This window comes from Hippopotamus amphibius, chromosome 12, assembly GCF_030028045.1.
Source record: "Hippopotamus amphibius kiboko isolate mHipAmp2 chromosome 12, mHipAmp2.hap2, whole genome shotgun sequence".
NCBI classification, from domain to species: Eukaryota; Metazoa; Chordata; class Mammalia; order Artiodactyla; family Hippopotamidae; genus Hippopotamus; species Hippopotamus amphibius.
This window is the reverse complement of record NC_080197.1, coordinates 10,400,939-10,419,709: the sequence shown is the minus strand read 5'-3', so window position 1 is coordinate 10,419,709 and position 18,771 is coordinate 10,400,939. Positions and strand designations below refer to the sequence as shown.

Below are 18,771 nucleotides of genomic sequence, written 5' to 3'. Positions count from 1 at the left end.
TTGAGCCTGCGCTCTAGAGCCCCTGAGCCACAACTATTGAGCCCATGTGCCACAACTACTGAAGCCCACATGCCTAGAGCCCGTGCTCCACAACAAGAGAAACCACCAAAATGAGGAGCCCACACACCAAACTGAAGAGTAGCCCCTGCTCACTGCAAAGCCCGTGTGCAGCAATGATGACTCAACACAGCCAATAAAATAAATAAATAAATAATAAGTTAATTTATAAAAAAAAAAAAAAGAAGCTTTATATCATCATTACAGTAAATGGAAAACCAACATCACTCAGCATAAATAAAAAATAGCAAAAATAGAAATGAAATAAAAGATTCCCTAATGTTATTAAATTAAAACAAAATATTCATTTGTGTGCTACCTAAAATCACCTTGTGCACCACCGTCGTACCTATACTGCACTTAGAAAACACTGAAGGGAAAAATCGTACTTAGTGAAAACATTTTAAGACCACCTAAGATTCATAAATGCTGCCTGTGGGTCTAGAAGTTAGACATAAATAATATGATTATTATGCCTAATTATTCCTCAGCAGTTCACCATACTTAGAGGAGAATCACTATGAAATATAGTGTGGCTTTCTGGTTAGCAATGTTTTTCCCCTCCTTATTAAGTTTATGAAACATTTCTCTATCATAATCCCCAAGATATTTCACTGTGAACATAGGAATCCAATAATCCCTTTCAACAGTAATTTACTCTGCATTCAGCATTCACATTTACTTAACTTTTGCAAGTTATGGACTTTCTGAAAAATCAATGTTACTGAATCAGCCTGTTTGTGTCCGAAGTTATATACTGTTTTTTCTTTCTTGTTCTGGAAAACTCTTAATGCTGTAGTTTCCTGTAAAATTCACCCTGAGATTCCAACACCTTTCAAATGGTTGACAGAAAGTTCACCCTGCCCATCCTCCCTCTTCCCCCTGAACTTGTTGCTGAATTATTGCAATTGTTTTTCTGATGCTGCCTCCCACCCTGAACCAAGTGCATTTCTCAGGATACTTTCAGATTCTTCTCCTGGACTCTGTCACTCTCAATTTCCCTTTGAAAATAGTCTGAACTCAGTTTAGCATTCAAAGTTCTCCACGCTATGTTTTTGACCTGCCTCTTTAAGATTGACCTCCTCATCTTTTCATCTGGCTGCTCACTGAACAAGTACACTCTGTTCTATGCACACAGCCCCACTCTCCCGTGCCTGGCCTTTTTGTCCTTGTCACTCCTTCCTCCTGGCCTTCCTCTCTTAATCTTCTTCATCCTTCCAGATTGAATTAATAGTCACCTCCTGCAGGAAGACTCCCGGACTCCTTGTCTGTTTACTGCTTTTGATCAATCTCGTCACGTGCTCTACTGTACGTTATTATTTGTGTACCTCTGAGGGTTTCTCCAGCCTCTTCCTAAGCTTCCTGGGTAAGGAAGCACTTGTGACTCATTTCTGTGTATCTGGGCGTGATTACAGGGGTGGCAACTTTGGATGACGACAGGGAAAAGACAGTCATGTGAATGGGTAAGGGTCTGACTGAGATACAGGGGGCTATGGCTAGATCCCACTCAGCACAGGGTCTCTGGTTTGACACTGTTGATATCCCAGCCTGCTACCTACCTGCTGTGTACGTTATGGAGCGTGTGGACAAAGACTGTCGCCTGCCATTTCGGTAAACAAAGGATGTTGCGGCCATCAAGCCATTGGCCACTGCGGCTGCCTCTGATGGGGCAAGCTGAGGGGACTCAGGATGGAGAAAAGCAGGATACTGGCCCTAGATAGTCAAGGTGCATGTCAAAGGAATAATCTCAGTGAGCCCAGACTACAATCATTAACTTGAGATGCCTGTGTTTTAAGATTAGCAGTAACTTTTTTTAATAGCATTCTTTTTTTGTTGTTGTTGTTGTGCACGGGCTTAGTTGCTCCGTGGCATGTGGGATCTTCCTGGAGCAGGGATTGAACCTACGTCCCCTGCACTGGCAGGTGGATTCTTAACCACTGCGCCACCTAGGAAGCCCAGCAGTAATTTTTTGATCTTTGACTACACAGGGTTTTGTTTTTGTTTTTGTTTCCAGCAAAAACTCCTATATGTCCTGGCTCCTCTGTTACCTCCTTAGAACAGTTGCTCAGAACTATCTGAGAGGCTGTGATCCCAGGCGATAGCTGCCAGATAAGACATAATTCTCAAATTTTAGGTGGCGCATTTTTTTCTGTCGACAAATGAATAACTGTATATTGAATAATTTAGAAATGGAAACCAGCTCGCCCCACTAACTACTTTATCTGTCCTGTGAAACCACTGGTTTTCTGGTGTGTTTTTTCACCCAAATGACTGAATTTGGCAGTAATGTAGCTGTCGTTTATGGGGTGCTTACTCTGAGCAGGCCTGGTTCTAGGGCCTGTAAGGGGGCGTGCTCATTTCATCAGCCTGACAGCTGTGAAGCAGGCACTATTATTATGCCTGGGGGGATGCGGTGACCTGCAAGGTGGCAGACGGGGCTTGCATGGGGGCCAAGGTGAGATGTGAACCTGGGGCGACACGTTGGAGTCAGGACTGAGCCACTAGGCACTGAATCATACTCCAGAAGACACTGCCGTCAGGAGTAAGTGCACAAAGCCGTCTTCATTCCAGTCGGTAGTTGTGCTGATTTAGCCCCAGTTTGGCCCTTCTTCCTGGGTACCGTGCTTCCGAGTGTGACTTAGTCCATCTGGACTCATCAGCTTTGTTTCAACACTGAGGGAAGCCAGGGGCCTCGCTGATAAGAGGCTGGGGAAAGGCAAGGTAAACACAATTAAGCACCATTAGAGGGTCTTGATGGGCGAGCGGAGTGACCGTGAAGTGAGGATAAATAATTAGGTTGGAGAGGAAGACCACGGACCGTGAGATTGCTGCTGGCCTGGGGCAGCGGCTCTGTGAGGTGAATCATGACTCAGCACCTGCTGCGGCTTCTTGTCCTGGAGGAAAGACTCCCTCTGCAAGCCTGGCAATGGGGACCTATGTTACCTGCCCCTGTTCCAAGCAAACCCCATCTATTGGAACAGCTTTCTTTATTCTTCCAACTATTGGGACTCAGGCTAATAATAATAATAATAATAATAATAATAATAACTAGCATTCATCAAGGGATTATGTGACTGGCACTATTTTAAGGGCTTTCCATGTTTTAATTCATTTAATAATCCTAGCCACTTATGAGGTAGATCTATTATTATTGATATTTTATTTATTTATTTACAGTTGCAAAAACAAGAGGCACAGAAAGGTGAAGTTTCTCAGTGGGATGTAGACGGTGTGGCTTGAAAGCCTGTGCTTTTTACTTCCTGCCTGTGGAGAGCAGCCCCTTGACTCACCGGGCCCTCTGCCCACTCCGCCCATCAGTTGCAGTCTCTTCCCGCCAAGGTAATGACCACTGTCAGATATGGGTAATGTGCCCAGCCCTTTATCTGTATTTACAATGGTACCATTCGCTACTTATTCCTCTCTAATCCTCTCTTTAAAGTAAACGTATGTGTTAATTACATGCAGGTCTGTTTCGTTTTTTTTTTGTAGCGGTGCTTGTGGTAAAATGTATATAACATAAAGTTTGCCATTTTAACCATTTTTAAGTGGACAGTTCCGTGACATTATATTCACATTGTTGCAGAGCCATCACCACCATCCACCTCCAGAACTTCTTCATCACCCCAAACTGAAGCTCTCGAGGCATTAGCCACTAACTCCCCACTCTCCCCTCCCCCCAGCCCCTGGCAACCACCGTTCTACTCTCTGTTTCTATGAGTTAGGTGTTCTAAGTACCTCTTGGAAGTGGAATCCAAAGTCCTTTTGTGTCTGGCTTATTTCTCTTAGTACAATGGCATGAAGGTTCGTCCATGCTGTAGCATGTGTCTGAATTTCATTCCTTTTTCAGGCTGAATACCTCCCATTGTGTGGATATACCACATTGTGTTGATCCACCCCTCTGTTGATGGACGCTTGTGTTGCTTCCACCTTTTGGCTGCTGTGAATGATGTTGCTGTAAACGTGGGCGTACAAATATCTGTTTGAGTCCTTGCTTTCAATTCTTTGCAGTATGTGCCTAGAAGTACAATTGCTGCATTTTGTGGTAGATCTGTGTTTAATTTGTTGGGGGAGCTGCCACGCTGTTTAACTCATCTCGTTCTTTTTATGCTGCTGTATAGAATTCTGGTCCATTTGGTTTTACTTATAATCAATGCTGCAGTGACTGTCTTTGGACATGTCTCCTTGTGCACACAGGGATGTGTATCTAAGGTGAACTCTGGCCAAATCAATGCTGTTGGGTTGCGGTTAGTCTTTTTTTTTTTTTTTTTAGTAAGGGAGTTTGGTATTAATTTTATTCTATTTTCTGTATAACTTTAAGTACATAAAGGTTTATTTCCACAGGCCTCAGGAAATGGGTAGAAATCACAGGACAATCTCTCTTCCCACCAAAAAAAGTTGCATATTTTGGTAAAGTGTTTGTCCTAGAGGAAGCACTGAAATTTACGTTAGCAATGCTGTGCAAGATTTTTACACAAGACCTAAAACCAGCCTGCAGTGGAGATTTTACTCCTCTGTTCAGGTGCCCAGACAGAAGCCAGAAGCTGTTGAGCATGACAGGGCAAAGGAGGCAATGAAGATGGATGATGGGCACCTAGCATGGAAGGAGCAAGGGAAGCCAGATTCCTGGGAATGGTGTGGTTTTTCTTTTTTTTCCTAAGTCATCTCTGTAGGAAGGTGCTGGGCAGGGGCCCCAGAGAGAGGAAGGGTCCAAGACTTCTTTAGCTGGCCTGGGTGCAGGGCACCGCCACAGCAGCTAACACAGGACAACGTACGATCTCAGGTTCGGGCAGATGCAGGATGGAATGCAGAAGAAAAGGAATGCTTACAGGAAATCATTTTGCTTGGAATGCTAGATGGCCAAGCTTCAGCCTTTGGTCCTGTGCAACCCTTACCTCACTTGTCAACAGTGAAATTAGTTTGTTAGAAGAACCAGCTAGGATCACACCAGCTTCTGCTACCTTCACGCTCATTGTTAGAAAAAGATTAACTTGTGTGAACATTCTGATCTGTTAATTCCTGGGGACTGCTTTATTCTTCCCAAGACTATTTGTTGGTCAAATAACCCCCAAAGGCTGAAAGCGAAAACACACCTGTCCTGATCTGCACTTCCTTAAGAATGGACTGGCGGTGTGGTTGAGCTGATATGGAGAAGCTGCACCTTCCTGCAGAAGATCAATGACCTGCTATCCCACCACAAATCTCAGCCTGAGGTATATTTCAGTGAAGGCAGGTAGCTGTGCTTCTCAAAGCAGAGAAGCAGTTTAAGAGCAGAAAGGTAGAGGAAATCTAGAAAAGAACCGTCTTGATACAGATTTATCCCACGGTGTGAGGGAGAGGGCAGAGAACCCAGTGGCACTTCGCTTATCCAGCAATTTCTGTCACTGTGGTGACCAACTTCTGCCCATTCCATATGGTCTTGAACTGCTCAGGGACTGGGAACTCATTGAAGTCATCGCCTTCTGTAGGAATGAGGACATTCATCTCAGAAGATTTGGCACTGACTGTCTCGCAATCCAGGGAATTCTTGCTCAGGTAAACGTGGCAGCCATCTGTCTTGTTGATGGAAATGGTTGGCACCTTACCCATTACCTGAACTTTGACATCCCTACTATTGATTATCTCCACAATGCCCACCACGTCATCGAACACCAGGCCGAGTTTCTTACACTTATCTACTGTACTGGAGTTAATTTTGCCCTTGATTTGCAATGTCGAGTTGACACACTTGAATATGTAAGCCACCTGTTTCAGCTCTGTGTCAATCACCAGGTTGGAAACATTCTCCTGATTTTCCACTCTCCACTTCTTCCCCTCCAGTTCAAGTAGAGCTGGCTCCTTCTTTATGACTGGTATGGGGGATGGGCTGACTCCCGGTTTAGATGCAGAGAATGGTTTGGGGCCACTTCGTACTGGAGCACTCTGAGCCTTCCAGGCAGGGTTCTTGTGAGTCTTCATGTCATCAGATACATGTTTCAGGGCATGTGTGATGCTCTCCCCCTGATTAATCTGCGCAAACAGTGGTGAGCGTGAAGCAGACTCATCTGAGCCTGAACTGGTGGGGACTGGGGGTGGAGGTGGGCCTGGTGGGGGGGGGAGGAGGACCCGGTCCAGCAGAAGGTCCAGACGGCAATCCACTCAGTTCTTTTGCCACAGGCCCCGTTTTGCTCCAGGCCAGTCCAGTGGTATGGAACTCCTTAATGTAAGCCTGCAGCTCTACCCATATACTCAAGTAAGCTTTGACCCAGTCCCCATGCTTCTTATCCACATCTTTGTACTCCTTGAGGACTCAGTTTGTATAAAACATGGCAGCATCATTAATTTCCTTCACATAGGGACCAGGCTTGGGAGCCATAGCCACCCAACCTAGCGCCTGGATACTTTCGCTGACAGCAGACAGGTGATTGAACAACTTGCTGCCTCGGTTCTTCTCCCGAAAGGTTATCACTTCTTGGATCTGCTCGGAGATGGGTGCCAACAAATCAGAAAGCTTGTTGCCTGCTGGCTGCTGGCACTGAGAGGCTGTAACCAAGAGAACTCACTCCAACTTCAGACCTGTGTGGACCATCTCTGCATGTTTCTGCACATCTCCCCCAATCTCTTTACTGATCTCGAGGTACTCTGCCACAGGACCGGCCAGCAGTGAGTCAAAGCCTTGCACATATGGAGCTGTTCCTTTTGCAGCACTGTCTCCATACCCACAGTGTGTGTCAGAAGCCTGGGAGACTGCCTCAAGGCGGCCCACTGCTCTCTCCAGTCTTTCTACCAGATTTTGCATGTCAGCCATAATGTACCACCTCAGAGTTCTGCCTCACCTCGCGACTGCGACCAGCCGCTCTCCACTTCCAGCAAGAACCCGCGGTTAGTCTTAATTAACATGTTTAATTTCACTGGGCTAGGGGATCAGTCTCCTGTGCCAAGGTCCACGATCGCCTACGATCTCCCTCTTCTTCCGTTGCTCTAGCTGTGCCCAGTGACTCCCCATAGAACATGGCAGAATCACCTGCTCCCACCTGCTGAAAGGCGGAAGCACAGCCACAATAGTAACACTCCAGCTCCACCACCTGTGTCTCTCGAAAAGTCCCCTCCTTTACGTGAATACCAGCAACCCAGTGGTCATCCTTCCATTCAGTTTGTGCAGTTTCTTCTACCAGGGTTATTACTTTCAGTAGTTTCTGCTTAATTCATCCCATCCGTTTAGTTATTCCTACCTTAGTTCCGCCTCTTCCAGGAAGCCTTCCCTGCTTACTCCTACTCCTTCTTATCTCTTTCTTTTCTGAACTTGATGATACTAATAATAAATAATAGTTTCACGTGTGGTACCTATATTACCTTTAAAACTCCTTACGCAAGCTCTTTGGGGAAAACACTATGGTTATTTACATTTTAAGAGGACAAAACAGGCACAGAGAGGTGAAGTAACTTGCTCCAAGTTAATACACTGTCCAGTGGCAGAGCTGGTTCCAAACTCAAGCAGTTCGCAGTGTGAATTTCATCCCTCCTGCTCTTGCCCCGTTGCTGTCTGAACTCTTCACTTTGTCGCATCATCAGAAACCACCTGGCATCGACTCTGATGCACAATGAGGTGGATGCTCTTCCCAAGGATGCTGCGTCTTTTCCTTTCCTAGTGTTCTAGGTGGATAGCGGGTGCCTGGTATTTCTTGTCTTTGTCTCATTATCATCTGTGAGTCAATCTGCAGGCTGTTTCCCAGGACAGAGGGTTAGTAATTTCCTGTCATCAGTGGAAGCAGCCTGATGGTAAAGGATTCTTAAAAAGACAATCTTTCTGTTTGGAAAAAAGGGGAAAGGAGATACAGCCAACTCAAGAGGCGGAGTGAGTTACTGACCCTCACTTCCAAAGGGGAGTGAGGAACAAAATTTATTGAAAATGTACTGATGCTTATAGGTATTAGACCCTAAATATAGGCAGACAAGAACTCAGTTCCTGACTTCAGGGGCTCACAGTGGGCAAAACGCAGTGACAAGAAAGTGTGATAAATTCTAAGAACAAGATGTTACAGAGAAGGGATGTTTCATGCTTAGGGGTGTGTGAGTATATGTGAGCACGTGGATGTGAGACGTAGGCATTCATGGATGTGAGGGCGTATGCAGAGTGCATGAGTGTGTGTGAGAAAGCGTGAGTAGGTGTGCACGTGTGATTATGGTGTGTGAATATGTGTGTTTAAGTGTGTGTGTCTGTGGCTAAACGGTAGGGAAGTCCTCGTAAAGGAGCTGATTGCATTCACTATCTGTTGCTGTGTAACAAGTGACAAAACCTAGGGGCTTAAACAGCAAACATTTTCTCACAGTTTCTGTGGGTCAGAAACCAGGGCTTACTCGGGAGCTGGCTGCCATCAAGGCGGGGTCTCACCTGAAGGCTCAGCTGGGGAAGGGCTGGCTTCCAAGCTCCCTCACATGGTTGAGAGCAGGACTCAGTTCCTCGTGGGCTATAGGACTGAGCCCACCCTCAGTTGCTTGTCACATGAGCCTCTCCATGGGCCATCTCACCACGTGGCAGGTGGCTTCCAACAGAGCAAGTGAGCGAAGGTGACAGTGAGCAGGATGGAGACCGGAGTCTTCTTGTCACCTAATTTCAGAAGTAACATTCTATCACTTTTGCCATATTCTGTTTATTAGAAGTGAGCCAGAGGCTCCAGCCTGCGCCAAGGGGATGGGATTACACAAGGGCGTGAACACCAGGAGGCAGGAATCCTCAAGAGGTGTCCTAGAGGCTGCCTGTTACTTTAGCTGAAACTTTCGGGGTGACCAGGAGTTAATCAGGTGAATAAGGGTCAGGAGGGTGTTCTAGGCAGAGAGAAGCAGTGAGCAGAAGCACAGATAGAGAAGAAAGCGCTCAGCGTCAGGAGAAAGCAGTGTCCTGTGTGGCTGGTATCAGGTTGTACGTGTGCTTGCACACACGTGTTGTTGCATGGCACCTGTGTGCACACACCTGTGGTTATGAGGAGGCATGAGAAAAGAAAAAGAGGTGAATCTAGAGCATGTATTTGCCACAGAAGCAATATCACCAACAGGGAAAAAAATTAGTTCTTGCAGAAAGTGAAAAATCTTAGGTATTACAATGATTAATGGTCCTCCAGAACTCAACCCTAGGTGGTATATATGAGGTATTAAATTTCATGAGGAAGAGAGGGTCAATTAGGAAAACACCGTCCAAAAGGATCCTTGGAGTGGGAGTGATAATAAGAAAAGGTCAAGAAACTCTGATCTAAAAAAAGTCAGAGAACTATTTATTGAAATCTTATAATCTATCAGACATTGTATTAAGCATTTTCTCTACATTACATAATTCAATCTTGTAACGACTCTGTATAATTTGCACTTAGGGAGAAGGAAACTGGGGTGGGCAGCTTGTCATGTGGCCCCCAGTGATCCCCAGCCCCGGTGTTCATGACTCGTGTATTCCTCTCCCATTTAATGTCGTCTGGACCTAGTGACTGGCTTCTAACGAATAGGATGTGGCAGAAGGTATAAGATGTCATGCCTGAGATTAGGTTATAAAGATGGATTTCTTTTATAACCTAATCATGTAAGTGACTCTGCTCTCTTCTCACATGGTTGCTCTGATGAAGAAAGCAGGAGGGACTTAGGTGGCCAGGAACTCAGGGCAGCTCCTGCCAGCTGTCAGCAAGGAGCTGAGGCTCTTACTCCAGAATCTCCCAAGGAACTGAATGCTTCAAACACCAGAGTGGTGAGCTTGGAAGTGAATCCTTCCCCAGTTGAACTTTCAGGTAAGACTGTAGCCTAGGCTGACACTGAGACTGCAGCCCATGAGAGACCCTCCCCGCACCTCCTGGTAGAGGACCCCACGAAGCCATGCCTAGATTCCTGATCCCCACAAACTGTGAGGTAACAAGTGTGTGTTGTTTTAAGTCTCTAACTTTTGTGGCAATTTTATTAAAAAATTTTCTTAAATTTATTTTTTGGCTGCGTTGGGTCTTTGTTGCTATGCATGGGCTTTCTCTAGTTGCTGAGAGCGGGGGCTACTCTTTGTTGTGGTGCACAGGCTTCTCATTGCAATGGCTTCTCTTGTTGCAGAGCATGGGCTCTAGGTGTGTGGGCTTCAGTAGTTGCGGCACACAGGCTTGTTAGTTGTGGCACGTGGGCTTAGTTGCTCCGTGGCATGTGAGATCTTCCTGGCCCAGGGATCGAACCAGCGTCCCCTGCGTTGGCAGGTGGTTAAGAAACCACTGCACCACCAGGGAAGTCCCTTGTGGTAATTTTGTCTTGTTTTGTTTTTGTTTTTAAAATTTATTTATTTATTGGCTGCATTGGGTCTTTGTTGCTGCACAGGGGCTTTCTCTAGTTGTGGCGAGTAGGGGGCTACTCTTCATTGTGGTGCACGGGCTCCTCATTGTGATGGCTTCTCTTGTTGTGGAGCATGGGCTCTAGGCACACAGGTTTCAGTAGTTGTGGCACACGGGCTCAGTAGTTGTGGCTCATGGGCCCTAGAGTACAGGCTTAATAGTTGTGGCTATGGGCTTAGTTGCTCCACGGCATGTGGGATCTTCCTGGAGCAGGGATTGAACCTGCGTCCCCTGCACTGGCAGGCAGATTCTTAACCACTGCACCACCTAGGAAGTCCCCCTTGTGGTAATTTTTAAATGCAGCAATATATAATACAGAAACAGGCTCAGAGAGGTGAAGACACTTGTCCAAGGTCACACAGCTACAATCCCAAACCTGGTGTACTAATTCTCAGCTCAATTCTCTTTATCATCCCCTCTGTGTCTCTAGAGTCTAGATCACAGTGGCCTTAAATGCTTGATGCAGGAGTGAGGTCCTTTTCATGAAGGCAATTGGAAACTGTGGAAGCTTTTGGGGGGTGGGGGAAGATGTGGGATAAGAGAAAGCTTATGTCGGACTTCCTAGGTGGCACAGTGGTTAAGAATCTGCCTGCCAATGCAGGGCACACGGGTTCGAGCCCTGATCTGGGAAGATTCCACATGCTGCAGAGCAACAAAGCCCGTGCGCCACAACTATTGAGCCTGTGCTCTAGAGCCCGTGAGCCACAACTATTGAGCCCCTGTGCTGCAACTATTGAAGCCCATGCGCCTAGAGCCTGTGCTCCGCAACAGGAGAAGCCACTACAATGAGGAGCCAGCACACCACAGTGAAGAGTAGCCCCCGCTTACATCAACTAGAGAAAGCCCCTGTGCAGCAACAAACACCCAATGCAGCCAACAATAAATAAATACATAAATAAGAAAAAAAAAAAGAGAGAGAAAGCTTGTGTCTTCTTGAGTTGAATGTCCATAGTCCAGCCTGCAGTGGCCAGGTGGGGCTTGGGGATATCTGGATCATGCTGGCAAGACCTTGGAATGTTCTCAGGAGTTAAGCTGAAAGTCAAAGGTAGAAAAAGAAATACCAGCTTGGTCTCCTTCCTATCACACTTCCTGAGGACGAATAAATGTTCAGAGGGAAGGCAGGGAGAAGTCCAGGCTGACTCAAGGCACTGGCACTGTTTCCTGTGACAGTCCCAGAGACCCGAGGGTAGTATCCTTTGAGCTGGGTGGTCACTACAGCAGCCTCCATCACGACACTCAGCCCACACTCCTGGGCAGGCAGCGTATCTGCCACCACCCGTGGCCCCAAACGAGAGCCGCTTGGGAGGCTGACGCCTTTCATTTCCTTGTGACAATAGTGCAGGAAAATAGCTTTCTGGACTCGGCCCCAAACTGATAATTAAAGGAACGCTTTATCACCAGCAAGGGCAGAATCATCCACCAATGGCCTTTCAGAAAAAGGAAAAAAATAATAAAAATAGCCTTGCTCCCTTCAGTGTCTTTGTGTTCGTATGGAAGTAGCTGATAGGTTTGCGAACAGCCTCAGTTCTGTTTATCTCTCCTCTGTGTTTCTGGCAGTGATGCACAGGGACATACTTCACAGGCCGAGAGTTTTAGTTCAGCTTCATCTTTGTGCATGGACCCAGTGGTCCCATCTCTTCTCTCTTTGTCTTCCTGGGGACATGTCGTTTAGAAAACACCTTGGGGTCAGCTGCAGAGGGGCTAGGCAGACCTAGCGTCAGAATTAGGGTGTGAGAGTGGGGCTTTGAACTTGGATTGCCCCGGGTGCCAACACTGGTTTTCTAGCTGCGTAAATGTGGGCGAGTTACTTGAATTTTCTGAGCCTCAGTTTTCTGACCTGTCAAATGGTTGTACCTACCACACAGGGGACCATGAGGGTTAAAAGGGAAGATGCAGGTGAAGCACTTGGCCTGGTGCCTGGCATATACTAAGCGATCCAAAAATCCTAGCAACATATTGATGCTAGTGGGGGTTGGGGTGGGGGGAGTTGGGAGGTGGCATAGGGCAAGCCGGTAACCCCCTAAGATCACACCCATGGACCGCACTCTGCTTAGTTGAAAGGCTCGATGTCCTGGGACTTCCCTGGCAGTCCCGTGGTTAAGACTCTGTGCTTCCAATGCAGGGGACGTGGGTTCGACCCCTGGTCAGGGAACCAAGATCCCACATGTTGTGCAGCCCAGCCAAACAAAGAATAAATCTTTAAAAGAAAGACTTGATGTCCTCTCAGGAACAGCAGCTCTTGGGCCTCCCTAAAAATCAGAGCTTTGTGGTCCTGCCTGTTCTCCACGAGGGGCACTCGTAATTGATGGTAATCAGCTTATTGAAATGGCTGCCATGGCCCAGGATCCAGGCTCATGGAATCCTTGCTTGGGATTAAGGAAACCACAGACTGGTTTGTATTTGTTTTGGATTGTTTGGAATGAAAGATCCAATTTGGGGTGTGTGTGTGTGTGTGTGTGTGTGTGTGTGTTAACATGAGTCTTTTGGTTTTATGCTTAAAGATATAATCCTGACTAGAAGCTAAAAGGTCTGACATGATGGAAGGAGCACTGCAGTGGGGTTTGGACGTCTGGTCTGAGGATGACAAATGTTCTATCGTCTTCTTGTCTCAGTTTCCCTAAGTGTGACAGGAACAGCCGGCATCTGTAACAGTTGTGTTGGTTCCACCACCTATGTTTGTCTGCCTTTGGGCAAGTGGGTTCACCGCTTTCAGCCTTTGTGGTATCACCTGTAAAATGGGGCTAATAATCGCCCTACCTCATGGGACTGCTGTGAGGGTTTCATCTGATAATGCTGCTTGCGTTAGCAGGGTGTCAGATGTGCGGTGGGAGCTCGACCGAGGGCAAGGATGCTGGTGATGGAGGAGAATGCTGCCTCTTAGTGGAGCTCTCCAAAGATAGAGCCTGAGAGGGGACTGCAGCACCTGTGATTTATTGAGGGCACACCCCCACAATAAAGGGGGTGAGGGAACAGGAGGTGGCAGGGGAAGAACTGAGTAAGGCTGTGGTCTCAGCTTCAGCCGAGCTTCCGCCCACTGCCACTGGGGGTGGGAGGGGGAGTGGGGCTTTCGTGTGTGAACTGCACAGAATCGGCCCCGCCTGATGGCAAGAGGCTAGGCTTTGGGACCCTGTGGCAGCCAGGGGTTGCTCCTGGGCGGCCTCCTGGGGTGCAGGTGGGGGCTTCCTTGTGCAAGAAGGTAATTCGCTGGATCGGGGGCAGCTGGGCGTCTTTAGAAGCCAATCCTTACTCATCCACAGTAGGGAGGGGTGGGTGCGTGTCTGGTAAAGGGGATCGGGGCGGGCACCAACAGGACCCTCTGCACTTCATTCCTAAAAGACTGAGGCATGGTGGTCCTTGCTCTTTCTTTGCACACTCTTGTGGGATCACAGCCTGGGACCGCGGCAATGGCTGGCGTATGGATCGGCCCAGCCCTCCCAGTGGCGTCATCTACTTGGAGTCGATGTTTCTTCGTTTCCATTGCCCTGACGGTATCAGACAGCGGAGATGAGAAGGTGTCTCAGCCCTTTGCACGGTCCTTCTCACCCTTCGCTAGAAATGAAAGCAGCCAGAAACATTGTCCACACAGAGGCCGGAAAGTGAGATCCTGGTGGCTGCTTGATGTGAGAGAAATCACTGTAAAAAGCACATTACCACAGAGACGGAGAAAAGGTTGCAGTCTCCAGGGAAGCATAGGACCTTGGCAAGTCATCAGAAGGCTTCCCAGGGCTGTGAATAGAATTCTTCTCTGTGCTAGAGGTCGAGCAATTCCAGTCCACGAGATTTGTTGCAAGTTGGTTCTGTCCTTGCAGATAAGGTGGATGGGTGTTAGAATTTGACAGATGAAGTCCCCTTGGCTAGGGATGTAACTGCAATGGGCTAGAAGAAAGTGTCTCCAGGTGTAGGGGGTGGGGGAGAGCTCTTGGAATTAGGGGAGAGGCAGTACTGAGAGAAGCTGTGTCTCATAAACTAAAGACCTAAAATAGGGCACAGAGCCAGCCACCCTCAAATCAGAGATTAGCCGGGGAGCAGCCCATCCTTGTGGTTGGGGCATAGAGCCCAAGGAGGGATATTGTGGAGCAAATGTCTGCAATGGGAGTTGTGCATAGACTCATTTTTCTGTCCACCCACCCATTCAGCCATCCATCCACCCATCCACTCATCCACTCATCATCCATCCATCCATCCATCCATTCTTCACCATTAATTAAAAAACTTTTTTTTGAATATTTAATATTATACATTCACATGGACAAATTCAAATAGAACAGAAGAATAAAAGGTAAGCCCAAGACGGTAGCAACTTGGTTTTCCTCCCTAGAGAATAACAGTTACCAGTTTCTTTTAGTTCCTTCCAGAAATATTTTGCGGGGACACAAGTGTATCTGTATGTACAAATGGCAGAAAACTATACTCTTTATTGTGTGCCTTGGCCTTTTAGCATATCTTAAAAGACACAGATGGCAACTGTGTCAGCTTGGGCAAGTGTGGGGTTTGCCACGTATGTTTCAAGAACCAGGGTGAGTGGAGATAATTGCAGACACGCGCTTTGAAAAGTTCTGCCGAGTGGCTTCACAGAAATCAAACATCAGTAAGACCTAATTTTTCACTTTCTGAGTAGAAACAGGTGGAGTTTCATTCATCTGCAATACTTGGTTTTAAATTGTTTTCTTTCCTGCTTCTCCATTCCCCCAAATAAATTAACAGGGCATTTTCCACTGATGTGCTGAGTAACCAGTTTTTCACAACAAAGCCATTAACCACTTACCTGTTGTTATTCTAACAACGTTCACACTTATTGCTGAAAGAGGGCTCTCTTTATCCACACACGTAGTTGGATTTTCATGACCAGTTCTTCATTTTCCCCAACTTTTAGTTCAAAGCTTTTCAAACCTATAGAAAAAGTAAAAAAATGGTACAGTAACCAGCTTTATGACTCACTGATTGTTGGCATTTGACATTTTTGCCACATTTTTCATTTTTGCCCAAACTGTTTGAAATTAGATTGCAGACATTATGATCCTTCATCTTTTAGAAGCCTGCATCTCCTAAGAACTAGGACATTCTCCTACATAACCACAATACCGTCATCATGCGCAAACATTTAATAATTGGTATAATAATTTTATCTAAAGTAAAAACCATATTCAGATTTTCCCAATTACCTTCTTATTGTTCTTTGAAGCAATTTTTGTTTTCTTCTTTGACGCAGTCAAGGATCACACTTGGCATTCAGTTGTCAGGTCTCTTAGAGTTCTTTAATCTAGAATGTTCCCCACATCCCCCTCCCCTAGCCTTTGTTCTTTCCACCTCTCATGACATTGGCATTTTTTGAAGAACCAGTCAGCTGTCTTCTAGAATGTCCAATAACTTGGATTTGTCTGATTTTTTCCTCATGATTAGATTTAGGATATACCTTCTTGGCAAATGTCATACACAAGGAATGTTTTTCACTTCCCAGCGGGTCCCACTGGGAGGTCCATCATGTCAGTTACTATCCATTATTGGTAATACTACATTTGAGCACTGTTCAAGGCTGTATCTGCTAGTAAAGGTACTTCTTTCCTTTTATAATTAACAGTTGAGGCCGTGTGACAATTCTGTTCTAAACAGCCTTCCCTCAGTGGTTTTTAGCATCTACTGATGATCCTTGCCTAAATCAATTATTATACTGGCAATTACAATCTTCTAATTTTGTCATTCTTTCTACATTTATTATCTGGTGTTCTTAGGTAAAGAAGCACTCCATCTGCCTGTCCGTCCCACTCACCTTTAAGTTTCTTATTTTCAGTATCATTGTGGTCTTACAGAGTCTCTCCATTCCCCATAAGATTTGGCCAGTGGGAATCCCTTCAGTGGCTCCTTTGATGTTGTGACATGCCTCCATCAGTTTTGAGCACTTCCTTACTCTCTGACAGAACAAGATGTTGCCCCAGAAATGGAATCAGGACTTCCCTGGTGGCAAAGTGGTTAAGAATCTGCCTGCCAGTGCAGGGGACGCGGGTTTGATCCCTGGTCTGGGAAGATCCCACGTGCTGTGGAACAACTAAGCCTGTGTGCCACAACTACTAAGCCTGCTCTCTAGAGCCTGTGAGCCACAACTACTGAGCCTGTGTGCCACAACTACTGAAGCCCATGCACCTAGAGCCCTGGGTGCCCGTGCTCCGAAACAAGAGAAGCCACCACAATGAGAAGCCTGCGCACTGCAACAAAGAGTAGCCCCCGCTCGCCACAACTAGAAAAAGCCCGTGTGCAGCAATGAAGACCCAACACAGCCAGTAAATAAATAAATAAAATTAAATTAAAAAAAAAAGTAAAAGAAATGAAAATGGTCATTTCTCCTTTTAGAAGGGGCGTGGTATTTAGAAACCAGGATCTGGGTGCTAGGTGTGCTTTTTTGATACTGGAGTGTTATTGCTTCTAGATCTTTTGAGTGGAGAGCTAGGATATGTATATATTTACATCATGAGTTCATAGTGATACTATCAATTTTTCCTCATCTCTCCTCATTCCATATTTATATCTTCATTCTCCCATAGTATGAACCCTAATTTCTAAAAAATTTAATATATTTACTTATTTAATCTATTAAGCAACACACATAGAATACTCACAGAATTATTGTCCTGTTACCACAAATCTACTAAATCAAGTTTAGAATTTCTTTGCAGTTCTTTTTGTCCCACCCACTCAGGGTATCCAGTTAGAATTATGTGTCTAAAAGTTACTTGAATCAATTATTTTCTCTGTGGATTACATTATTTATTTGCTGTAAATTAGAGTTATGTGTTTCTGCTTGTATTCAATTTTAGGGTTTGCTTCTTTCTACCCCTTTTAATTTAATTTACATAGTTCAAAAGCAAAACTATATAAAAAGTTATACTCAAAGCAATATCCCTCCCATCTCTACCTTTGACCCCGTTCTCATCTACACCCTATAGCAAATAATTTTCATTAATTTCTGGATTTTTCTTCCCATCCTTTGCTGTGCCAGAACCATCACACACACAGACACACACACACACACACACACTACTGTTCTGCACCTTGCTTTTTTCCCTTGACAATATATCCTGGAAATAACTCCATATCGGCTCACAGGCTGACTCTTTTTTTTTTTTTAATTCAATCACTCTCCCATGGATGGGCATTTAAATTTAGATGAGTTCTCATGTTTTACTATTACTAATAATGCTGAAATGAATAGCCTTGTGCACATTTTTTCATATTTATGGAGTTATATCTGCAGGATAAATTCCTAACAGCAGGCTTTAGGGGGTCACAAAGTAAATGCATATGTGAATTTGTTAGACATTGCCAAATTTCGCTCCCTAGTGATTGTACTTTTATGTACTCCTACCAGCAGTGTATGAAGTGCCTATTTCCCCCCATTCTCACCAGCAGAATTTGATGTTAAGCTTTTGAATTTGCCAACTTGATAGGGGAAAAATATCTCAGTGTAGTTTTAATTTGCATTTCTCTTATTTTGAATAAACTTGAGCATCTTTCTTATGTTTGTCTCATTTATATTTATTTTCTGTTAACTGTTCATGTCCTTTGCCTATTTTTCCAACAGGCTTTAGGTCTTTTTCCCCCCTCTATTTTTAAGAGTTCTTCATATAGTTGAGAGATTAGTCCTTTAAATACATGTATGTGTATGTATATATATATATACATACACATACACACATCTGTAATATATTGTTAGCTGAAAAATTAGCTGCAAATATTTTCTCTTGGTTTCTCATTTATCTTTTGAATTTGCTTATTTTAAAAAATGTACTGTAGTCATAATACTTCATTTTAATTCCTGGTTTTATAGTCTCACAACAGTATGGTTAATTTTGAGATTTCTCTTTCTTTTGCATGTCTTTATTCAGCTAATTGTGAAGACACTGTTTCCTTCTTGCTAAAGTTTCTTGAATCTGGTATTTCCTTTCCACAAACCCATGACTAACATCCTAGTCACTGTGCCCACATGGCTGTGAGATCCATTCTCTTGGATCCAGGATTTTTGTTCCTAGACTGCCTGAGTGATTTTCTTAGGCCTCTTAGTATCGTTCTGAAAGTTTCAGGTGTTCTATTTATTTTTGAAAAAAAAATTTTTTCCCCATATGTTCTTCAGATTGGATAATTTCTGTTGACCTATATTCAACAGAAGACACTCTTTCCTCTGTCATTTCCATTCTGCCATTATACTTGTCCACTGAGTTTTTTATTTCATATATTTCATTTTTCAGTTCTAGAATTTCTATTTGGTTTCTTTTTTTTTTTCCTGCCTTTTTCCATTACAGCCTGATGTCTTCACATTTTTTATTAATGATGGAAAACTTTTACCATACACGTAAGTGCAGAGAATAGTATTATAAAACCCAGCTACCCAGTTCCAATAATT

At 45.0% G+C, this 18,771-nt stretch overlaps 1 pseudogene; it reads right to left on the bottom strand.

Moving 5' to 3' along the window:
• Positions 1-5,014: 5,014 nt before the first annotated feature.
• Positions 5,015-6,905, bottom strand: LOC130833288 (adenylyl cyclase-associated protein 1-like; annotated as a pseudogene).
• Between the last annotated feature and the right edge of the window lie 11,866 nt (positions 6,906-18,771).